Here is a 15,655-nt window from a genome sequence, read left to right on the forward strand (position 1 = left end):
GCAACAGATCCATTTGTTTAAGCATGGAACTCCCAGTCACGTAGAAAACAGTGTGGTGGGGGATGTTTGGCTTGAGAACTTGTAAGAATAATTTCTTTTTCTTTTTTTCTTGAGCAAAGATGACTGAAGAAGTGTTCTTTTTCAAAAGCAAAGAGATTTGTGTAGGTGGCTGTAGAAGCTTTTGTTTTGTCAGTATTTCTGCTTGGAAAAGTTTAACAAGCCTCACAATAAAATTCCATTAGATGAAGCTGAGGTCATGCGGCTGGTTCCCCCCACCCCCACCCCTTTTTGTTGTTCTTATGGGTATCCAAGATCTTTTATTTCCTGGTAAAACTTATTTTATGCTTTGTGACAGAAAGGAAAATAAAATAAACTAGCACCGTGGTGACTGGCTTATGGCTTTTGCCAGGGGCTATAAATGGTTTTACTGTCAATTCATTACCACAATTAGTGTGAAAAACAGATTATCTCAAGTTTGTGCTAGTTAGGAGTAATAGGCCACTTGTGAACTCTAGATTACTAGATCTCAGCCAGAGTGGGATTATATCAGCGGCCAATGAATTCTCCTTAGCTTGCTTCAGAAATAATGAGTTCAATCACTGTTTATGAGTTTTCTCAGCAAACATTTAGAAAAAGTTGGTGTGCTTTTTGAAAGTTCTCCCCCAGGTCTTCCATCTGCTAGTAATGATTGGACTGTTGGTGTTCCCCTTGTCCATTGCTATGGGGGGGGGATTAGCCAGGTTTTTTTTTGCCCCAGGTGAAGCCTCCAGAGGGGCGCCATTGAGGCTCCCAGCGTGTGTGTGTGTGTGCGCACACACACACACACAGACGCACACACACACAAACGCAAAAGTGCATGGGATGTGTGCCAAACTGGGTCTTTGACCTGGGTGAAATAAAGCCTAGTTTCATCCCTGCCTTGAATATTCAATAAGAAAATATAATCATAGACTAAGGTGATATAGGGAAATGGTTTCTCAGCCCCAGTTCTTAGAAACACGTCTAGATCTTTGAACTTCATTAATTTCTATACCTAGAATTCCCAGCCAGAGTAACTCAAGAGTTTCTTCATGTGACCCTTTTTACTGCAGCCGCCCATTTCCTGACAATGTTCTAGAAACTTCCTAGTAGCTTGGTATGATAGTTAGGCACTAGATGGGCACTGACAGCAAGCATAATGAACTATTAACTAAGGTTGTTTATTAAAGGAATATTTTATACATTAAGATGGGAATACTTATATTCATATTAAGATCTTAGACATGCTTGACAGCAGTTTCTAAGGTCTTGTCTTCTAAGAGGCATATACTTCAGGCCAAATTCAATAAACCTCCACTCAAGCCAAATTCTCCCACAACCCAGTCCAGCTACTAGGTACCACCTTCCTTTGAGACCAAAGCTCCTCCTGTTGTAATTTTGGCTGCTTAGAGAGTATATAGCTGATTTTAACAATCTATTTGTGTAACCTTCCCATGATACTTTGGGGAAAGCCATTTAAATGCATGGTGTGAATCTGCCCTTAGAGTACAAAGATGCAAATATTTCACAACAAATAGCAAAAATTAAAAGCACCATTATCACCTCATTCACTTTCCAGAGTAAGGAAAGTCCATCAGTTAGTTGCTCTATCAGTGGCAGATGGCTTCACCACTTCTGCTCCCAGATCTGCACTCCTCCCTATTTCTGTTCTACTGCACCTCTGGAATCTCAGTAGAACAAGTGACTGAGGATGAGAACAATCTATTCCTTAATTTCCCTGGAGGAAGTTTCTCCAAGTCACTGTTGCAGCACTTTGGCAGAACAGTGTGAAGAAGCCTGGACTACACTGTGCACATTTGATTCCTTTTCAGAAGCATCTGTTCTCAGTTGCATTAAGATGTCACATCAGAATGAAATACAAAAGGTCTTCAGTTTCCTTTTCACTATTTTATAGAAGGAATATGTCACTCGCCATAGAATAAGTTGGAAAAGGATTCAGACCAATTGAATTAGCTCCAGTTCCACCTTACATAGACTCCCTTCCAGTCATCTTTGACACTGCCCATGGCCTAGGCAAGCTTAACCAATGCTAGGCAGTGTTTCTTTTAAACAGCTGCTAAGTCCTGTGTTTTTTGCCCTTGACATTGCACATACAGTTGAAAGCTTGGATAGGAATACATATCCAAGACCCATGTTTATTTTGCATTAACTATTTCTGACAAGCAGGTCATGCAATCGTTATTCTTTCTCTGGCATAACCGGGGTTTTACAAATCCATAGCACAATGTTATTCATGTTTACTCAAACGTAACTCCCATTGATTCAAATGGGACTTATTCCTGTAAATAAACAAACATAGGTTTATTTATACATTTCCATCGTTATATAATGTCTGTGTCTAGTTTAAAAGCCATGCTTTCCTCTCTGTCTGAAGGCAGTGAGGCCTAGCAATAAAGGGTATTGTAAAAATAAAATGTGATTTACTTAGACAAGATGTTTGTAAGGCAGATTATAGCTCTGTTTACAACTGAAAGCGATGTGACAAGCCATTGTTGCTCATGGTGCATATATTCATTGATTTATCCCACCATCATTCCTCTGATCAGAGTTCTTAGGATTTCATCATGCTTTAAAACCCCACAAAACCTGTTTGAGCAGAGACAGTGGTGGGGCCAAAAAATTAGAGTGTGTTCCTTCAGCAATTCTGGCTTCTGCTGCCTGTGTCACTGCCTTAGTTTCTTAAATTTTAGAGTCTAAATGCTTGCTGTATTATGTCCCTGCTTTGTTGAGAGATAAAAAAGCTTCACTTTGATTTGTTCACTCCTAATTAACTTCCCCCCTGCAACAGTCTAAATAAGATTTGAACATTTAATTTGAGAATACTAAAAAAAAAAAAGAAGCTGTCAGCTATTACAAAGAGGACAAATAAATAGTTACATTATGAAAACACACAGTAGAGACTTTTGTCCTGCTCCCAAATGATGCCAATTAAGCTTTTATGGGAGAAGGAAATCATGGTGAACAGCACCAGACCTTATATTGGCTTTTAATATGTGCTCTCTAATTACAATAACAGGCTTGGGGGGGGGGGGGGTTGTTTGTTTTGTAATGACCACAACTCTGTCACAGTATTTTGTGCCCAATATTTTTTTCAACACAAAAGCAACAGAATGATTTATTTCCAGAAATTGATAAAAAAACAACAACCCAGAACATCCCACAATGCCTGCAGCAATGTTTGTTCCCTTCATGATTTACCTCTATCATTGTTCTATGACTTTACCTCATCCTTGTAATGATAGAGGTAAATCATGAAGGGAACAAACATTGCTGCAGGCATTGTGGGATGTTCTGGGTTGTTGTTTTTTTATCAATTTCTGGAAATAAATCATTCTGTTGCTTTTGTGTTGAAAAAAATATTGGGCACAAAATACTGTGACAGAGTTGTGGTCATTACAAAACAAACAACCCCCCCCCCCAAGCCTGTTATTGTAATTAGAGAGCACATATTAAAAGCCAATATAAGGTCTGGTGCTGTTCACCATGATTTCCTTCTCCCATAAAAGCTTAATATTTTGACAGCACAGTCCAAACCTGTTTTAGTCAGAACTTCAGAGGAAGTCCCAGAATGCACAACAGGACTTGCTCCTGTGTAAATGTGAACAGGATTGCACCCAGAATCATATCTAAACCTCCAGTATGTGGATTGTGCTTATAGATTTAGAGGGGGGGGCTTCTTAATTGTTTACTAGTTTCCTGAAAATAAAGAACTAACAATAGCCAAGTTATTAGAAAGCAAATTCAAGCAACAATCTGGGCAATAACAAATGGAAATTTACCACAGCACTCTCTATGTGCTGAAGAACAAAGCTCAGTTGTCAGGTAATGTCTAATTTATGTATTTAGGGTGAGTCTTTCATTTAAAAAATAAATCCTCCAGCATAAATGATTTTCTAGCTTTGTAGCATGTAATTATGTTGAGGTTTTTCCTCTGGGCTGGAGGAATAAGAGAAGCTGGAGGAAAGTGAGGCAGTCTGCAATCCAAAATGCTTGTGATAAAACTTGGATGTAGAGCAGAATACAAAACAGGCGCGGCAGCTGAACTGTACTTTCTTGCTTAAATTGATGTTTCTAAAAGGTTCTGCAAATATAAAACTGAACTTCCACCAGCACACCATTTTGGATGCAAAACTGAACCACGAAGCTCACTGTAAACGGAAACATTCAGATTCTTCTTTTGTACTACAGAAAAAAGGTGGCTGTTTATATGCAACCCCAATCTTCAAGAGAGCTCCATCCATTTTGAAAATGTCAATACTATATTTCAGAAAGGGCTACTGCTGCCTTAATTTGGATCCCTTAAAAGATTTGCATCAGTGTGTTTGCAGTTGTGGCTTTATTGATTTCAAAAGGTCCCCTTTCATCCATCTGCACTTCTTTTCCCAACTGAATTTTATATATAGAAGTGCTATTCATATGCTGGTTCTGTTTTCCCTTCCTTCAGGCAGTGGAGAGATGCCTGAGCAGACTTAGCCACAGAGCTGTCAAACGCTATATGGGCCTATCGGTCTTAAACGCACTATCCTCAGAGTGAGATTGAAGCATAGCTATCTGTTCAATAATGCTATTCTGGTTGGGGTTTTTTTTAACAGTTTACTCAACTTGGCTGTTTAAGTGATACTTCTGTTCCTATAGCAACTCTTAAAATTTCAGGAAATGTCTACAGTAAGTAGATCTAAATTGAAACTATTAATCCAAGGCAACGGGGGTGGGGGGGTGGACTTAGCTTTTTTTAAAAAAAGAGAAACCTGTAGTACATAAAGAGCAAGTGTAGTATTCTAAGACTTAAGCAGAGAGTTAGTTTAGCTATCACAAAACATCACAGCATTGTCATCTCTAAGGCTTGGAACAAAAGGTCACTGAAGTTCTTCTACGTGTTGCGTTATCATGTCCTCTTGGGACAATCTAGAAGCAAAGAGTTGCTCATTTGGGGCCTATTAGGATGGATTCCTGATGGCTCTATGGGGATTATCATGGCTAATGGTTCTGTTGAATTTCTGGCTGACTTCCCTCTGGAATGGGGAAATGGCCCAGGAAGCTGGCACACCGTCATTCCTCAGAGCTTTTCAAGAGTCCAATTAACTTCCTGGATTTATGGGGAGATGGGAATGGCTGCAGCAACAGGAGAAGAAAACTTGTGGTTAATCACACCCCAAGACTTCGCAAATCATCACCTAAATTTGTCCAGTGCTGTATGTATGTGTGAGTATGCAAATTTGAGTCATGGACTTGAGAATGGATCTTTAAAATATATAACCCTTGGACAATTATTAATTTTTACGGGGCATGGTGCTCAAGCATATACTGGCAACTCAGCTTGGCTGCCCCATGTGCTTATTTCTTTATTTTGGAAAAAAACCATGGTTCAATTCCAACATCATTTCAACAACTAGAAATGTTCATGTTGTTTCTCTTTCCCATGTTCCATGCATTTTGACAATTAGAATTGCTTCTGACAGAAAAGATCTACCATAAAGACAAACCATAAAATATTTTTTGCTAATACAGTGGTACCTGGGGTTACATACGGTTCAGGTTACATATGCTTCAGGTTACAGACTCCACTAACCCTTGGGTTAAGAACTTTGCTTCAGGATGAGAACAGAAATTGTGCTCCGGTGGCACGGCAGCAGCAGGAGGCCCCATTAGCTAAAGGTTAAGAACAGTTTCAGGTTAAGAACGGACCTCCGGAACGAATTAAGTACTTAACCCCAGGTACCACTGTAGTGTTATATCTAATTTTGTATTTAAGGACATACTCAAAATGCTTTAAAAAAAAACCCCATCCTACTTCTTCAAAGAATAAATGTCTCTAAAACAGATAAAGAGCAAAAGGAATTTACCTCTTATAGTGATTGCTCCTGTTTATTTATATTTAATCTTTTGGCCTCCAAAGCAGCTCACAAAAAATAACATACAGATACAAAATTCAAGTACAAAAGAAAAAAATCAAGCTCAAAAAAAATTCAAGCAAACCAAAGCTTAAGACAGGTTGTTGTTTTTTTTAAAAAAATCTTTTTCTAGCCAAATGCAGTAATATTCCTGCCAGAATGGCAAAAGGCAGCTCCCACAAAGATGCCAGCGGGGAAAAGAGAAAATAATTTGGCAGCTCCTCCTGATAAGGATGCCAGGCAGTCGGGTGGGTCAAGGAAGGTGGAAAAGTTTATCCGTTGGTGGTTCCAGCACAGTCTCCTGCAGCAGTCCCCTGAGATATTACTACCCTAGTCCCCTCCTGCTTGTTATGCATTGCAAAAGTAACTTTTCTATTTTTGTATGGAGCATTTGAGCACTCTTTAATAGCTTGTCGTCTGACGTCTGACGCATTTATTTGCTTACTCTTGTTATTTACCTACTTACTGTATTTATATTTTATACTTTTGGTCTGGAAGAACCCCGAAGGCACCTTGCAAGGAAATTAAAAAATACAACAGTAAAAACAATATACAATAAAGCAACAAAAAGCAATAAAAATACATAAAAGCAAAGCAAAACAGCAGCATTACAATAAAAACCATATCCAGCAGCCCAAAGCATCAGAAGCTAGAAGCTGTTACAGCACTAAATGGATCATAAAGAGTGTTCTTTAAAAAAAGAAAAGAAAGAGTTTAAGCAGGTTGTGTAACTGAAGATTTTAATCTCACGAGGATTATATTTATAGAAAAACTGCAATATGCAGTACAATCCTAAATGTATATTTGTTACAAGTTCCATTGGATCCAGCACCGCTTACTCCCAAATGAATACACAGGATCACACACTCAAACATGCTGAGAAAAAGATAGGGAAGAGTAGAGGTGTGGGATGTAAGCCTTATTTGGTAAATGAGATAGGGGTCTTTAATTCAGAACTACAACTGATGTGTTTTGGGGTCCAGTTTTGTAGGGTTGCATTGCCTTGATCCATGCTGAAAGTAAATGTGTTGAGTTAAGCGGAAGCTTCTAAGTGAATAGTGAAGATGGTGAGGGAACAGATCCCTTTGTCCAACTGTGCAAGACTTTGGGATCTTCAGCAGGGACAGATAAAGCAATTTGGTGTGTTTAGGATTTTGACAGGGGGCTATCCTCTGCAGAGCAATTTATTCAATGTCGAAAGTGTTGACTCTACCTTTTAAAGTCTGATTAAGAAAAACAATAGATCATGTATTATGGGATGCAACAATGAAAAGAAGAACTCTTCTCTGCAACCTGATTTACATAGACACCGACAATTTATCTTTGGGAACAAATGTTATGAAGATGTTATATAGATGGTATATAACACCAGTAAAACTGGGTAAAATGTATAAAGTGTGTAATAAATGTTGGAAGTGTAAGGAGACAGAAGGAACATTTTACCATATGTGGTGGGAATGTAAGAAGGTAAAAAGCTTCTGGAGGATGATCTATAATGAGTTAAAGAAAATGCTGAAATATACTTTTGTTAAAAAACCAGAAGCTCTCTTGTTGGGAATACTGGATAATGAAATTAGTAAAAAAGATGTGAAATTAGTTTTGTATGCAGTAACAGCAGCCAGAATTTTGCTGGCACAGAAATAGAAACAGGAAGAGATGCCCACGAAAGAAGAATGGAGGATGAAACTGATGGAATACGCAGAAATGGACAGATTGATGGGGAGAATTAGGAACCAACGTGACCAGAGATTCTCCAAGGACTGGAAGAAATTTACAGAGTATATCAAAAATTTATGTGATGAGCAAATTACGTTCGTTGGCTTTCAAGAAGCTCTGTGAAATTACTGTTAGAAATATTGTTTAAAAAATATGATGTGATTAAGAGTATTTGAGTGCAATATAATATTGGGAAATGTGAGAAGAGGATAAAAAATAAACGGAAAATTATCAGACAAGCTGAGGGAAGTTCTGGAAAAAAGGGTTTAAGTTAAAAATGGATGTATAATTTTGTAAAAATGTTTTTTTAATGGAAAATCTAATAAAAATATTTATTTAAAAAAATTATCTTTGGGAACTCACTTTGGAACAGAAACCTTTGGGGTCTACTGTTGACAATTTTGTGGAAGTTCTTACAAGATACGATTAGTTGTGACTGAAAAGTTGTAGCATTATAGTCAGTATGTACATGGTGGTGGTAATAAGGCCTCTTCCCTTGGCCTTGCAGTGACATTAACCCCTGATAAGAAGTTAGGGTAGGGATAGGAAATCTACTGCCCCCGTATGTGCACCAGAGTCAAGAAGCATATACACACACACTTGATCAAAAATGTACTTTTTAGAGACCCAGGGAAGGAGGCTGAAATTAGAAGATATGTGTACAAGCATTATTATTATTATTATTATTATTATTATTATTATTATTATTATTATATTTTATTTATTTGTATACCGTTCTATATCTGCAGGTCCCAGGGCAGTTACAATATAAAATCACAAAATACGGTACATAATAAAAATTAAAACCTCCCAATAACAACCCAATAGTAAGAAAGAAAAACAATAATTCTTATGCTTATAAGAATATCCTTCACAGTTTGCTAAAGAACAAAACACAGAACTGACTTTGACCAGGGGTAGATACCAAATAATAGTTGATAAATAGCAGCAGTTGGAGTATACGAATTAGTTACACATATTAAAAGGGGAAAGGGGGTGGTGGAGAGAGATGCAGAAGCGAGTACAGTAGTACCTTGGTTTATGAACTTAATCCGTTCCGGAAGTCCGTTCTTAAATCAAAGTGTTCTTAAACCAAGGTGTGCTTTCCCATAGCAGGGGGGACTCAATTTACAAATGGAACACACTCAATAGGAAACGAAACATGTTCTGCTTCCAAGGCAAAGTTCACAAACCAAAACACACCTACTTCTGGGTTTGCAGCGTTCTTAATCCAAGTTGTTCATAAACTAAGCTGTTCTTAAACCAAGGTACCACTGTATTGCAAAGATACTTGTATACACTGTATTGCAAAGAGAAAGAGAGAGGGCACAAATATGCTGAAACATTGTACAAAAGCAATCCAAATTTTTCATATTTTTTCAGCTCCTGATTGTAGCATTGCATCTTAACCAACATGCCTGGGGTTGGTTTGATGTGTTTTGCTTATAATCCAGCATGTATCAGCCAGGTGGCAGGGTAAAATATATACTAGGATGTCATAGCCCTGCTTTTGTAGTTCTTGAACATGACTACTCCTACTTACTTCATCAAAGTGATGAAGAGGTTTCCCCTCTTGGTTCTAGCTGCTGGCAGCTCTTCAGAACTTCTTCCCACTGATTAGGTCTTGCACTTGTTCTTCCGTGGCCTTAATAGCTCTCTTCAATATTTAAAGCCAGCAAACCTGTGCTGATATCAATATTTCAAAGCAAGGCAGCAGCCGCATTGCCACTAGGCAAGAAGCCTGGAAAAAACAAAACAATTTGATTTCTTGCACTGGAAACCTGGGATTTTAATAACATTTCAGAGTTTAGGCGTAATATATAATTATAGATTATATGTCGAATATTGCTTCAATAAAAATTGATTCAAGAAAATAGGATGATTATTATTGCAGCAGGGAGGAAAACCTGATTTAATTTGATGTGAATATGCTTATGCCTAGAGGGTGTTTGATGTTTCCTGATCTCCATGGTTCACAATGCTTTTGTGCCCATGTAATGAAAATGTATAGTCATAAATCATTTTAGTGTGCCATGTGCACACTTTCCTGTTTTGATCTTTATGTGCCTTGTTCGGTTGATACTCAATGGGCATTTAAATGTTCCTACTTGATGTCTGCTGCACTAAAAAGTGGTTTTCACAATGCATTCCCAGAGTAATCAGTTTTACTTTGGATATTTTCTTTAGAGCACCGCAGCCGGAGAATGCTCCAGGGCAAAGTAAATAGGGAAAATAGACATTTAGAATCATTTAGGGACTTTCCAGTAAACAGAATGAGATAAAAGATATACAATCACAAGTATATTTTTATATAAAAGTGACATTATCGGGGATTTATTAGCACTGTTCAATGCACAAAGTAAGTAAGTAAAGTGGATGTGCAATATTTCTGTATATATTTCATAAGCTTAGACTACAAATGGAGAGTAGTACTTTTGGTGGGTGACACAGTGTTCCTTCTAGGGTAGTTTGTCCAGCTTTTATCTCAGCTGCACTCAGCTCTCATCTGTGGCTCCTAGAAGCGTCAGCATGCTACAGCAGCCACATCCCAGGAACAGTTTTGACTGACTAGCTAAACCAGCTAAACCAGCCAGCAGGTCTCAAACCCTGAGTGAATTAGGAATTCACCCCTGCATGTGAAGACAGGATCTGGCAGATTAAGCAGATGAAACCAATAGTGGGTCTGACGGACAAGAAGGTGGTTTCTGCACATGCTGTAGACTGTGAGGGGCAGATGGAACACATCAACCTGGGAAGGTAGCCTGTCTAGGAGAAGGAAAACTCTGATCCTAAACCTCAGCTGCCTTGCAGGATATCTTGGGAGAAAGAAAAGGCTATGCAGTAAGCCCAAAACAAATCCAGAGTGAAGTCCCTTAGACGGTAGGATGGCGCCTTGTACACCTTCTTCCAGCAATTCCTGCAGCCAAGCTGGTGTCAAATGTCTTGCTCTGCTTTCCTTTGGACCACATCAGTGAGGTGGAGAGGGGGCGGTCTTGTTGTCAGGGCAGCCAAGGACCTTCATACACACTGCCCAGGCTTACACTCCAGGGAAGTCACTTCGGTGCTGCTAACACAGTGGTTTGACTTCACCCCTGGAGTAACACTCCATTGTCTCTTGAGACGGACTGATGCCAACAACAAGACCACAAATATTTCTTCTCAGAAATTCAGTTTCATAAGCTATAAAGTTAATGACAGAGCTGCTGTTCAGGAGAAATAATGATTACTGTAACTAAGCGCCTGAAGATTTTAAATTCTGAATGAGCATCTGAAGCTTCAAAGGGAAATATGTGAACGGGAAAACATTTGCAAAGAAATAGGAATGACAATTAAATGGAGTTTCTGAGAAAATGGAAGATGATGTATAACCTGCTACCTGCTCTCTGTCATGGCCTCCCAATTTACTAGAAAAGGGTGGGAGATGCAAAGAATAGAGTAATCCAAGCCAACACCATCCCATCCAGGGAGCCAAATATATGCTGACTGGCTTGAATGATTACTTGGGAGGGTTTTTCACTTTCTGCCATGTTAAGGTATAGAGAGGAGTGACCCATATTAATCCTGAAAGTTGTTGCAAATTGTGAAGCCTTGAGGAAAGGCTCAGTAGCTCTGCTTTGCATGCAGGAGGTCCCAGATTTAATCACTTGGCATCTCCAGGTAGGGCTATGGAGAACGACCCTGCCAAAGATCCAGTGCCAATCAGCACAGGAAGCACTGAACCAGATGGGTCAGTGGCCTGGCTCAATATAATGCAGCTTCGTATGCACCTATATTAACACTTTCATATAAGCAAAGCTCATTTTCCAGGTGGGTTTGATGATAACCTAGAAAATCTTAAATTTGTGGATTTCTTACTTTGGAATTACATTGACTGTGATTTTTCTTTACTTGCTTGCAATCCTATGCACACTGGACATGCATTCTTAATTCTGGAGCCCCTGAAGTCACACAACTGAGCTGTGTATCTTGGAAGTTGAATGACTTATGCAAAGTAAGAAGATACATGCACAGTTACATATTTTACTTGTACAAATTGGTTTGGGAAGATAATAGCTTTCACAATGTTACTAGAAAAACAAATTGCACTGCTTTTGTTTCCACGTTGTCCTCCTGGATGAGAGCAAGCTTGTCTGGATCTCATAACAGTGATTAGTTAAATAAAGAAAACTGCAACATAAAATGAAGTATAATCCTAAACACACCACCTAAAGAAGCTGAATATGGGAACATTCAGGACAGACAGGAAAAAAAGAGCACTTCTTCATATAGGTAAACTATGGCGTTCACTCCCATAAGAAGCAGCAACGGACACCAATCTAGGGCTCACCCACATTTTCCTTTTGCCCCACACTTTCTAGGCACTGGTCTGCAATTTAAAGCACCATGTCTGAGCCCCTCCCTCTTTTTTGCCCCAGCACTTTCTCCCCGAAAACCCACTAAACAAAGCTGAATCAGAACAAATGGCAATTAAGTTTTGCCACAGATTGCTGTTTGCTTTGATTCAGCAGTGAAGAGTATAAGTGTGTTTTTGCAGGGAAAGTGCAGGAACAGAAAAAAATGTGGTCCCAGAGGAAGTCTGGATGAGCCCTTAGATGGCTTCAGAAGAGTATTGGACAAATTAAGGGACAGTAAGTATCAGTGGCTACTAGTCATTATGAACATGTGCTATCTCCAGTATTGGAGGCAATCTGGGCTCTGAATCTGAGTTACTGGAGAACATGAAGGGGTGAGCAAGTGCTATTGGGCTCATATACTTGGCTTCCCATAAGCATCAGGGAAAAGAGGGCAGAAATGTTTGAGCTGGAGGAGCAATCTGCTTAGAACTATTTTTAATTCTTCCCCTTGCGTTGTTAAATTCCAGATTTTAAGATGGAAAAAACTGGAGGGGGGGGGAATACGTAAAGTTCTATGTAATAAAATGTCACCAGTGCAAACTCAATAACCAATAATGCCTGACTATATATTTTGCTCTGTAGTTTGATTTGAAATCAAGGTCTTGGTCCGTGGTGTTTCACCTACCTAGTTTCAAGGTATGCAGAAGCAGCCACTTGCATCTGTTACGAATAGCTGAACTACAAGAATTATACTCTTAGGGATTTGTAGATCATTCCACTGGGCATGTAAAAGTGCCCTCTCTCTCGCCCTATAAAATATTTTATTGTTGGAAATGCTATTGAACTCCTGGGGAAAATGAAGTAATTACATATTTCATGAAGGATAGCTTGCCCACTTTCCCAGGTATGAAAGTTATATTACAAACCATTTTTCATTTGCCTATGAAAGCAGATATGACATTATGAGGTGCTTGCATCTCTTTCTTATTGAGCCACTGCTTTTATTTCCATACAGCTATATTATTATTATTCTTACTTCTACTGCTATTTATCCACAGAATGTTAATCCATTCCCAGGAAAGTCCTGCAATTATTTGTGGTTTTGCAGCAATCATCATGGATAAGCAATACAGAGCTATGGAGAGTAGCTGAGCCAAAATTTTCCACAAACAACTTACATCCAAAGCAGAAATCTGAACAATCTGATGTATCTTGCCCAGACATGTTTAAAAGAACAATCCTTTACCCAGGATCCACTGAAGAGCCATAAAATATGACAATACAAGATGGTGACCAGTGCAGCCATTCTGCTGGTGAAGGCAAGTCAACAGAATGGTTTAAACGGGGGTGGGAGGGATCATGGGCAGGATGGAAGTGGCACAGTAGAGAAGACTTCCTCCTGAGCTAGGATAGACTTCCACTACATGTGACTTGAAGAGGGTGTGGTCTGTTGTACTAGCATGGACATGGCCTCCATGTTCTGATCAGTGTGTGTGTTCTCCATTTTGTATGCTGCTGTGTGTTTGGACAAGTGACTGCTTAGTCACAGTCACTTGGGACTAACTTCTTTATGGAATAGTTCTAGTTGTTATGTAACCTAAGCCTGCCTTCAGGGGTATGTCTGTGAACCTGAATGAATCTGTGAGTAAACTACTTTTATATTAACGTTAATCAGATTATTGTGTTTATTCTTTTTAAGAGGGGTTAGAAGGGAGCCAGCGTACAGCGTACAGAAGTGACTAAGCCACTTCTGGCGAACCAGAGCAGCGCACAGAAACGCCATTTACCTTTCCGTTGGAACAGTACCTGTTTATCTACTTGCACTTTGACCTGCTTTTGAACTGCTAGGTTGGAGGAGCTGGGACTGAGCAACGGGAGCTCACCCCGTCACTGGGATTGGAAACGCAGACCTTTTGATCGGCAAGTCCTAGGCTCTGTAGACCACAGTGCCACCCGCATCCCTGTAAGAAGCAGTCTTATGCAGCTGATAAACGACTTAGTTATTTATAAAGGAACAGCTTGGAGGCCTCCAGTTACTATTTTATGCCACTTAATTAGCTGACGATGAACTGTAGTCCTAAAATGTTTGAACAAATAGTAGAACATGAAAGCCCTGAGTTTAGGGTCTACAGAAGGTACTGAAATCTTTTTAAACAAAGTGGCATTTACACTGCACAATTCTTTGTATGTGCTGTTGCGTATGTTATGCCCTGAACTTGAACCTTAGGAGATTGAGCAGAATAAAATGTATTGTTTTGAAAATATTTGTTGATAAAAATTAAAAATTCCAACCAATGGCTGCATAAGACAACCTATAAGGAAGGGGTGTCATCTCACCCCTGAATTTATGCATACTATGAGACAACCTTGACCATAAGCATCACCAGGAAGTTAGCATGGCTATTCCAGGAATTGAATCTGTGCTGGATCCAGGAATTAAAGGGTGCTGAAGCATACAGTCAACCGGCTCCACCCACAACTTGTAATAATATTATGATATGTGGCCACAATAGATAGAACATTGGATCTTTTGAGGAAATAGTAATATAATATAATATAATATAATATAATATAATATAATATAATATAATATAATAATATAATATAATATAATATAATATAATATACATAGCATACTTGCATATTCTATTCTATTCTATTCTATTGGTGGCAAACATGTCAGTACTAAGGAGGGCATTTTGTAGGTTGCATGCATTGTTTTTTGTAAATAATGTATATATATTAAAGTATGTGTTTCTGCTCTTTGTACATGGAATTTTGGGACAAGACAATTTAAGAACGATTAAAGTGCATCTTGCAAGTCTATTTTTAAATATTTGAGGTGGCACTGATTCTGATTTGGAACAAAAGCCAACCATGTAATAACACCCACATTTATCTTGGTTAATGGCCACATTTCTAGCATGCAGGGAGACTGGAGAGTGGGAAAGTTGCCTATTCTCTTGGGTGATCCTTCTGCAACGAAGAACCCTAGTTGATATGTGTGCTAATTATCTACCTGTGTTATGGCTGTTTCTACTTGCAGCCAAACAGAGAGTTATGTAGCTTCCCATAATTATTTCTCTGTGGTTTTGCCACACTAAATTTACAGCAAATGCTGCATCGTTTCTGTTCAGAAGTCTAAGAACCCAGTAAAACATGGGAGACTTGTCTATCTCCAGTTATGCAGTGTAAGAGCAAGGGTGAATCATGGCATAGCAGGCTTCTAAAGAATATGCTAAGATTTGCCCTAGAATAAATGATTATGCAATGTGTACTTGGAGAAACAGACACATAAATACATCTAAGAGCCTGTGAGTCATACAGGATGCTAATAGGATCCCCAGACAATTGCACCCTAAAGAAAGATAAGGGGGGGCCTAAAATTATGAAAAATGAAAAATTTAATAAACTGATGGGTACAGCAAGAGCACTCTGACAAGAAGTTAAGACACACACCATTTCTAATATAAGTATTTTGACAGAAGAAATCACTCAAAATAATCTGATTTCATTAAACACGTATTTTCTGTACTTCACTGGCATACTTAAAATTTAAGAATGTTTGAAAAACACTTTTTCTTTTCTTTTTGCACTTTGTGTTCTGTGCCATATGGGATGCAAACTGCCACCTCCAGAATGTTCATCCCTTTATTTACTAATTAAAAAGCAACA

The 15,655-nt window shown here is 38.8% G+C and overlaps 1 protein-coding gene across 1 annotated transcript in view; it reads right to left on the bottom strand.

The window, feature by feature from the left end:
- TAMM41 (TAM41 mitochondrial translocator assembly and maintenance homolog) overlaps positions 1-15,655 on the bottom strand; it is a 115,884-nt gene that overhangs the window by 43,857 nt on the left and 56,372 nt on the right. The window contains exon 2 of the mRNA XM_053377669.1: positions 9,190-9,387. The gene's annotated coding sequence lies outside the window, so the exon portion shown is untranslated. The remainder of the gene's footprint in view (positions 1-9,189; positions 9,388-15,655) is intronic.

The sequence above is a fragment of the Podarcis raffonei genome, chromosome 2, assembly GCF_027172205.1.
Source record: "Podarcis raffonei isolate rPodRaf1 chromosome 2, rPodRaf1.pri, whole genome shotgun sequence".
Classification (NCBI taxonomy): Eukaryota; Metazoa; Chordata; class Lepidosauria; order Squamata; family Lacertidae; genus Podarcis; species Podarcis raffonei.